Source organism: Zootoca vivipara, chromosome 3 (assembly GCF_965207765.1).
Source record: "Zootoca vivipara chromosome 3, rZooViv2.hap1.1, whole genome shotgun sequence".
Lineage (NCBI taxonomy): Eukaryota > Metazoa > Chordata > Lepidosauria > Squamata > Lacertidae > Zootoca > Zootoca vivipara.
In genome coordinates, this window is record NC_142586.1 from 6,033,638 (window position 1) to 6,043,292 (window position 9,655).

Consider the following 9,655-nt stretch of genomic DNA (forward strand, 5'->3'; position numbering starts at 1 on the left):
CCCCCTGCCCATATGCTGATGGGCTGAGTTCAAGGTTGAAAGTCCTTAACAACTTGGGTAGGGCCTGATCACCAAGGTCTCTGAGCAAGGGCATCACTGTTAGCAGTCTCCTATGGTGTGGATACACAGCTCAAATCCACCAGGAATCATGCATTCACTATTGTGGGCCCAAATTTGCGGGACTCCCTCCCATATGAGGTCAGGCTGTCCCCACCCCCATTGAAATTCCAGTGCCTACTGAAGACTTCTTATTCCAGCAGGCATGTTAACTCAATTCTGATTTTATCATTTTAACCTATTTTCATTTTCATTGTGTTGCATTCCTTGTACACCACTTAGTAAAGGTAAAGGTAAAGGTACCCCTGACCATTAGGTACAGTCACTGACAACTCTGCGGTTGCAGCGCTCATCTTGCTCTATAGGCCAAGGGAGCCGGCGTTTGTCCGCAGATAGTTTCCGGGTCATATGGCCAGTTTCTGGCGAACCAGAGCAGTGCACGGAAACACCGTTTACCATCCCACCGGAGTGGTACCTATTTATCTACTTGCACTTGACGTACTTTCGAACTGCTAGGTGGGCAGAAGCTGGGATCAAACAACAGGAGCTCACCCCGTCGCGGGGATTCAAACCGCCGGCCTTCTGATCGGCAAGCCCTAGGCTCTGTGGTTTAGACATAAATATTTGCTGCTGAGGACAAACACTGAAGGTCTTCCTGCCCTGTCTGTAGACATCCTGTAGGTATCTGATTTACTACAATGGGAAACAGAGTGGTGAATGAAATGAGCCACTCGCCTGATCCAACAGGGGTCTTGTGGCTCTTCCCTAAGTCAGTTACCCTTTTTGAGCTCCCTCTCTGAAATGTGAGGGTAACAACACTGACCATGATATGTTTGCTTTAGTTTTCATATTGTGTTTAAATTGCGTACCACAAACCACCCTGGAATTCACCAAGGGTGATATACAAATTCTCTAATAAAGAATCACGCAGGTATGACAACACATACATAACACAATAACAGCAGAGTGCAACACCTGCTCTTTGAGGGTTGCAGTCAGGATCACACTAGAATAAGGCATCTGAGGCATTTTGAACACTCAGATGCGGGGAGCCTCCAGATTTTGTTGGACTCCAACATGGCCAACAGAAAGGTATGATAGGAGCAGTAGCTCAACAAATTCTGGTGGGACCACAAGTTTCTCCAGCCCTGCTCTAAATAAAAGACTAAAGAAACCCCAAAGATGAAGCATTACTACAGAAGGAGAGCTCTGCTAGTATTCACTGCTTTTAAAAAGAAGCATGTATAACATAAAGGTCAGAACAGTGTAGGATGGGAGAAGAAGTTGTTGCCACAGACACAATCCAGTGATAGAATTCTAGTCATATTCACAATTGAAATGAATGTGCTAGCCATAGGGCATATTTTCCCAGGGACAAAGCACAAGCCATTCAGTCCTAGAACAACGCAATATCCTCACATGGGCTATACTGAGGAAAGATGTCAGGGTGCCCCGCAAAAACTGCATAAGAACAGTATAGTTACTGCAGGTTTTGGGGTTTTTATTAAAATCACTGTTGCTGGTTAGATTTTAAAATTGCATGCTTACTTCACCAGAGTCTACTCGGCTGTTTTTCTCAGTTATAGAAGCGCCCCCTTCTGGTACTAGAAGCAACCGGAGATATTTATAAAATGTTTGTTTCTATGGATGTATTTTGGAATGTGCTTGTGCGACAGCCCCCCTTTCTTTTATTGTAGTCAAATGTGACACTAGACTGCTAAAGTTTCAGCTAAACTGCTAGATGGAAAGCAAGGTTGTATCTCCTACTATATGCTCAGATTCAGACATACAAGTATTTTAGCGTTGCCATATTTCAAAAAGTAAAAACCAGGACACTCCAAAAATTGTTGAGGTTGTTGACTTTCTTTCTTTCTTTCTTTCTTTCTTTCTTTCTTTCTTTCTTTCTTTCTTTCTTTCTTTCTTTCTTTCTTTCTTTCTTTCTAAAATGCCCAAAAAAGGAGCTTTTGACTAACTTGCCTAAGATCCAGGAAATCTTAGGCAAGATTTCGGAAATCGCCCCCCCATGTCATTTCCGCCTTTGAAATCCACACCTATCAGCCAATCACCCATTCCCACCACCCTTCTGAGTAATACCCCTCCCCACCCTCTCACTATACAGTATATAAAGGCCTTCTGTTTCAGTGTATCTGAAGAAGTGTGCATGCACATGAAAGCTCATACCAAGAACAAACTTAGTTGGTCTCTAAGGTGCTACCAGATTATTATTATTATTATTATTATTATTATTATTTTATATATATTTGAAATCCCAGTAATGTCTAGGGAAATCCAGATGGATGGCAGCCCTAGAGTATTTAAACCCATTTTTGAACAACTACGGATTATCTTGCTGCATATATTACAGGCATCCCCAAACTGCGGCCCTCCAGATGTTTTGGCCTACAACTCCCATGATCCCTAGCTAACAGGACCAGTGGTCAGGGGAGATGGGAATTGTAGTCCAAAACATCTGGAGGGCCGAAGTTTGGGGATGCCTGATGTACTGTTTCTTAAAGCCCTGGATAGATTTCACATCTTATAGTAAATTTGATTTGTTATTTTTCCCACTAGGAAAAGCCCTCATATATTGTGCATCCTAATCTTCCTAGAGGTTTGATATGCATTCAACCTTAGGGTAGCCACTTGACCAGGGAAAAAAATGTCTAAAGATTTTCCTCTCAGAGCTGTTGAGGTGCATTTGATGATGGGCAGACTTTGGTAATACAGTGCCCTGGGTGAGGGCAAAATTTGGTGCCCCACCCTTCAATATTTCTTATTTTCACAATAATTCATTTTGGTACACTTTGAGATCTTCTCAGAATGTACCTGTGGCGTTCGCACAGAGCCTCCAGTCGTTCCACAGACTATTGACCCTGCACCACCACAGCTTATCTCTTCCACTGCCACTAACCAGGTTTCCCCAGTAATATATTCAGACTCAGTCAGAAACGTATTAACGAAGATTCCAGTTTATTGTGAACGCAAACAAGTTTTAAATACTTTGAAACACTGTAATCCGATTCACTCTCTCTGTCTCTAACTCACTCTGACTCCTATGCCTCCCACCCACAAGAAACCAACTGGGCAACCCCCCCCTCCCGTGTTGAGCCTTAAATACACAGGCTCCACCCCTGGGCTTTCTTATTGGTCAGCCTATTAACCCTTTCTCTCTCCCCCCCCAGTACAACATCTCCATAATGAGTGGGCAAACGCCACAGTACCATATAAATATAGGTGGTATTATTATTATTATTATTATTATTATTATTATTATTATTATGGAGAAAGCCAGAGAGTTCCAGAAAAACACCTACTTCTGCTTCATTGACTACGCAAAAGCCTTTGATTGTGTGGGCCACAGCAAACTATGGGGGGGGTTCTTAAAGAAATGGGAGTGTCTGACCACCTTATCTGTCTCCTGAAAAATCTCTATGTGGGACAAGAAGCAACAGTTAGAACTGGATATGGAACAACTGATTGGTTCAAAATTGGGAAAGGAGTACGACAAGGTTGTATATTGTCTCCTTGCTTATATAACTTATATGCAGAATTCATCATGCGAAAGGCTGGACTGGATGAATCTCAAGCCGGAATTAAGATTGCCGGAAGAAAAATAAACAACCTCAGATATGCAGATGACACAACTTTGATGGCAGAAAGTGAGGAGGAATTAAAGAACCTCTTAATGAGGGTGAAAGAGGAGAGTGTAAAATATGGTCTGAAGCTCAAAATCAAAAAAACCAAGATCATGGCCACTGGTCCCATCACCTCCTGGCAAATAGAAGGGGAAGAAATGGAGGCAGTGAGAGATTTTACTTTCTTGGGCTCCTTGATCACTGCAGATGGTGACAGCAGTCACAAAATTAAAAGATGCCTGCTTCTTGGGAGAAAAGCAATGACAAACCTAGACAGCATCTTAAAAAGCAGAGACATCACCCTGCCTACAAAGGTTCGTATAGTTAAAGCTATGGTTTTCCCAGTAGTGATGTATGGAAGTGAGAGCTGGACCATAAAGAAGGCTGATCGTCGAAGAATTGATGCTTTTGAATTATGGTGCTGGAGGAGACTCTTGAGAGTCCCATGGACTGCAAGAAGATCAAACCTATCCATTCTGAAGGAAATCAGCCCTTAGTGCTCAATGGAAGGACAGATCGTGAAGCTGAGGCTCCAATACTTTGGCCACCTCATGAGAAGAGAAGAATCCTTGGAAAAGACCCTGATGTTGGGAAAGATGGAGGGCACAAGGAGAAGAGGACGACAGAGGACGAGATGGCTGGACAGTGTTCTTGAAGCTACGAACATGAGTTTGACCAAACTGCGGGAGGCAGTGCAAGACAGGAGGGCCTTGCGTGCTCTGGTCCATGGGGTCACGAAGACATGACTAAGTGACTAAACAACATCAAATTATTATTATTATTATTATTATTATTATTATTATTATTATTATTATTACTTTGCACCCCCTCAGCTTGGCACCCTGTGTCCTGGGGGAACTCCCTGCACCACCCTAAATCTGGTGCTGATTTGACTCCACCTGTCGATGGACTGTTAAGCAAGTAGAGAAGAGTAGAGTCTAAAGCTTTTTGCCAGAGTTGTAATAAGAGGGTAACAAATCTACATAGCTGTTGATTCTGTTAAGGCTATAAAAAAAACCAGTTGTGTTTCTAAGCAGGAGAAAAATCCCAAAAGGTATGAAATGAGCTAATAAAAAAAAACCCTGCAATGCCACAACTGAGCTCACAGCCTGCAGCATAAATAGATAGATAGATGATAGAGATAGATAGATGATAGATAGATAGATAGATAGATTGATAGATTGATAGATTGATAGATTGATAGATTGATAGATTGATAGATTGATAGATTGATAGATAGATGATAGATTGATAGATAGCCCTCTTAGTAGCTCTACCACTCTAAGAAACCTGGGGAGATGCTGGCCCAGGAGAGGGCATTCATTGAAGGACCACCTCATTTGTGGAACTCCCTCTCCACTGTAGTGCATCTGGCACCTTCATGACACAGATTTCATTGAAAGCACTTCTGAATCCTGGTCTTCAACACTTGAGACATGTATTTTCAGGATCCACACCATTTTTGTAATTGTAAGTTATCTTAAACTGTTGTCATCTGCTGCAGCTGCAACAAAACATGTAACATGGGATTGTTGAGTCATGAGTACCGGTAGGTCAACAACAACAACAACAACAACAACAACAACAACAACAACAACAACAACAACAACAAATTATGCTGCAAAACTCCCAGGACAAGAAAAGGAAAATGCCACTCTTCCTTTGTCTACATAAAGCTGTTCAAATGGAATAACTACCGTTATAAAAGGCTGGCAATGGATTTAAACTCATTATAGATCCAGCCTATTGTTTAGGAGAAAAGCAAATTCAAATCAATACTTTCAGCTCCACACAATTTACCCAGGCATGATATGCCCCACTCAAGCGAGAGTTCTAATTGATTGCTCATTCTAGCCAATGTGCTAGCCAATGTTCTGGCATTCTGCCTTCTGCTATTAGTTCTGCTAATAGTTTGACTATTTGTTTCTTTGCATATACCTTCCTGTGTTATCATTTGCTACTCCTCAATTGGATAATGAAATGTTAGATTAGCTGGAACTCACGAGGTTTGGGCTCTGTAGGAATTAAAATAGCTAGGGGGAGGGAGTTTACATCAAGTAGCCGTCTTTTAGCAGTTTCTTAGTTGGTAACTGTCCACATCTATGGTGCTGAAAGAACCCTAGGTGTCTAGACATGAGCAACTTTCAACCCCATGTAAATAATTTACATTGCTAAGACATACTTAGAGCTAGCTAAGTTAAACATTTTTATAATCGGAACGATCCCATCATTGCTGTTTTCTTAACTCTAGTCCTCTTCTCACATGCCAGCAACAGTATTGTACTTGTTGTTTGCCAGGTATTTTCACCCCCTGCCCCATGTGCCTTTGATTCTCCAAATCTGTTTTGAGAAGTATTAACTTTCCTTGTTGGCCAATTTATCATGTTGGTATGACGCAGCCAGATGCCTTTCTCACCTATGATTATGCAAGTGTTCTAAGGGTGTGTTCTCAGGATGACTCTGCACAAATGACCTACTTTCTTTAGTACAGCATTAATTGCCCAGGATGATCAGTGAGTGGTAAAAGAGCAATTTGCTCTGTTTTCCCTGGGCATCTATCTATCTATCTATCTATCTATCTATCTATCTATCTATCTATCTACTAACTTTGCATTTAAAATATAAGTTCAAATAATAATAGCTGTAGCAGTAAGCAGGTGCAACAATATGAAAATGTAATACTGACAAGCATTTAGAATGAGCCCCAAATTCAAGATGATATCCTGACCACCTTCTCACCCTCATCATGTGATATAAAGTGGTATAAAGTTGGAAGAGACCACAAGGGCCATCCAGTCCAACCCCCTGTCAAGCAGGAAACACCATCAAAGCATTCCTGACAGACCTCCAAATAAGGAGACTCCACCACACTCCTTGGCAGCAAGTTCCACTGTCGAACAGCTCTTACTGTCAGGAAGTTCTTCCTAATGTTTAGGTGGAATCTTCTTTCTTGTAGCTTGAATCCATTGCTCCGTGTCCGCTTCTCTGGAGCAGCGGAAAACAACCTTTCACCCTCTTCTATATGACATCCTTTTATATATTTGAACATGGCTATCATATCACCCCTTAACCTTCTCTTCTCCAGACTAAACATACCCAGCTCCCTAAGCCGTTCCTCATAAGGCATTGTTTCCAGGCCTTTAACTGTACTGTTTCTGATCAACACAGTACAATGGATTTTCCATACACCCCAAAACTCTGAGAATTTAGGTAAATGTGGGGGGAAATAATTCAGTGCAAATGTAGAGTCCACTCTTGAAAATAGCTGATACTTGCACACTTTCCCCCTTTCTCACGCACACTTTTCATGTTACAATTCACATTAGATTGCTTTTTAGTTCAATGTCCCAACTCTCAAAACTACCAGTACTGAGACAGCATTAATATAGATGCGTGTTACTAACATTTTGAACTTCAAGAAACAGGAAAAGTAAAGGATGGATTTACTAGTCTCCCAAATGACCTTCAGTCCCTCTGAGCTGATTGCAGAAAATGAAGGTTACTGTGAAACTATCCTTCTAATTATGTGAAATTAAAAGACCAGATTCAGGAAAAAGGATTCAAGCAAAGCAGAGCATGAAGCGAACAAGTTGGCCATTGGTTCTGTACTCAAAACATTGAGGTAGATCATGGATATGCAACATGGTGCCCTCCAGATGTGGATGGATTCCCATCATCCCTGGTTGTCGGTTGTCAGCCATTCTGGCTGGGGCTGATGGAAATTGGAGTCCAACAACATCTGAAGGGCACTACATTGGATTCCCTGGCAGTAGATTCTGCTCTAGCATTTTTCTAGAAACTCCCAAAAGAAGAATAAACACAACTTCACCAGGCACCAGGTTAAGAGTCAAATCTATAGATAAAAATCTGCTTGAATCTTAGAAAAAGACACGCTGGATTGAAATCCCAAATTCAGCACATTAAAAAAATGAGAAACAAATAATGCAAGAATAGAGGCCTATGTTTTAGGCATGGGCCTGTTATATCTTTTTTTAAAAATATATTTTTTATTGATTTTATGTAACCATTTATAACATATAAAACGAATATTAAGAAAAAACATACAAAAAAAGAAAAGGAAAACAAACACATATTTAAGAAATACAAAATATAAAATAGACATAAAAAACAATCAAACAGATATCAACTTATTTCAATCTTTTAAATCATTGTCACTTGTACTTCCCCAAATCCCCTCTAACTGATTTTCTTTTTAAAACCATCTTTAACAGTTTCTTATTCATTACTTCTAATGTTTATCATCATATTTTTTGCTTCATCCATCTTTACCTCAATCTTTTAATTTTAATTCATTTATCTATTTTACAATCATTTCTTTCTTCCCTAATGCCTTAACAACAATATTCCCCTAGACGTTCAGTCCTTTTATATTCAAAAGTAATTCCCTAAATATACTTTAAATTTTTTCCACTCTTCCTCCATTCTCTCATCTGCTTGGTCTCGGAGTCTTCCTGTCAATTCTGCTAGTTCCATAAAGTCCATCATTTTCATTTGCCATTCTTGTGGGGCCTGTTATATCTTTATGATATAAAGATGCTAGCAGTATCATCCAAATATATATAACACCCACCCTTGCATGTCTTGACGCCGCCATGGAAGCTGGTAAATATGTGAATGTTCCTGCCAGATCTAAATGTATTTAACTCAAACCATCAAAGTCCTACATACTAATTACCACTATCTAAATAAATAAAAAATGTCCAGTAGCACCTTAGAGACCAACTAAGTTTGTTCTGGTCTCTAAGGTGCTACTGGACAATTTTTTATTTATTTTGACCGCATCCGACCAACATGGCTACCTACCTGAATCTAGTACCATTATCTACTTAGCCATTATACAGAGACTGCAGGCACACATAATGGCTTAAACTATAGAATACAGCAGCCCAGTGGTGTGAGATTGTAGTGGTGTTAGCAGTATGGATTTAAGTGACATCAGTAAAAGAATCTGAGATGACAAATTAAGATCCACCAGGATCCATCATCTGGACTAGATGATTTGAAACACTTGAGACAAAACAGTGCATTCTATTTGTGATTTTGGCAAATGTAGGGGGGTTCAGTGGGTGAGTTTCATAGTCAGGTTGAATACCTGAGGTGGGGCAGGGAGGTGGGACACCTCTGGACTACTCTCTCCTATTTTCCCTGGCCATTACCCTTGCAGGCTAGGGCTGATGAGAACTGAAGTCAAACGACATCTGGTGGGCCACAGGTTGCCTAGTCCTGGGGTAGGGAATCAGTAGAGGACTGTTGTTTTGTTGTCGTTTAGTCGTTTAGTCCTGTCCAACTCTTCGCGACCCAATTATCATCCAGACCATTTCATATTTGATATTAACCTTTCTATTTTTTCCTTTCGAACTTTAATTAAAAACTAATAGAACAACTCTGTCTACTCAAAAGCAAGACCTATTGAATTTAATGGGGCTTACTTGCAAGTAAACAGGATTTAGATTTAGTTACAGGTAGGTAGCCGTGTTGGTCTGAGTCGAAACAAAATAAAAAAATTCCTTCAGTAGCACCTTAAAGACCAACTAAGTTTTTATTTTGGTATTTCATACCAAAATATAAACTTAGTTGGTCTTTAAGGTGCTACTGAAGGATTTAGATTGCAATACTACTCTGAGGCGCTGTGGGTTAAACCACAGAGTCTAGGGCTTGCTGATCAGAAGGTCGGCGGTTCGAATCCCTGCAACGGGGTGAGCTCCCGTTGCTCGGTCCCAGCTCCTGCCCACCTAGCAGTTCGAAAGCACATCAAAGTGCAAGTAGATAAATAGGGACCGCTCCGGCAGGAAGGTAAACGGTGTTTCCGTGCGCTGCTCTGGTTCGCCAGAAGTGGCTTTGTCATGCTGGCCACATGACCCAGAAGCTGTCTGCGGACAAATGCCAGCTCCCTCGGCCTATAGAGCAAGATGGGCGCTGCAACCCCAGAGTCAGACACAACT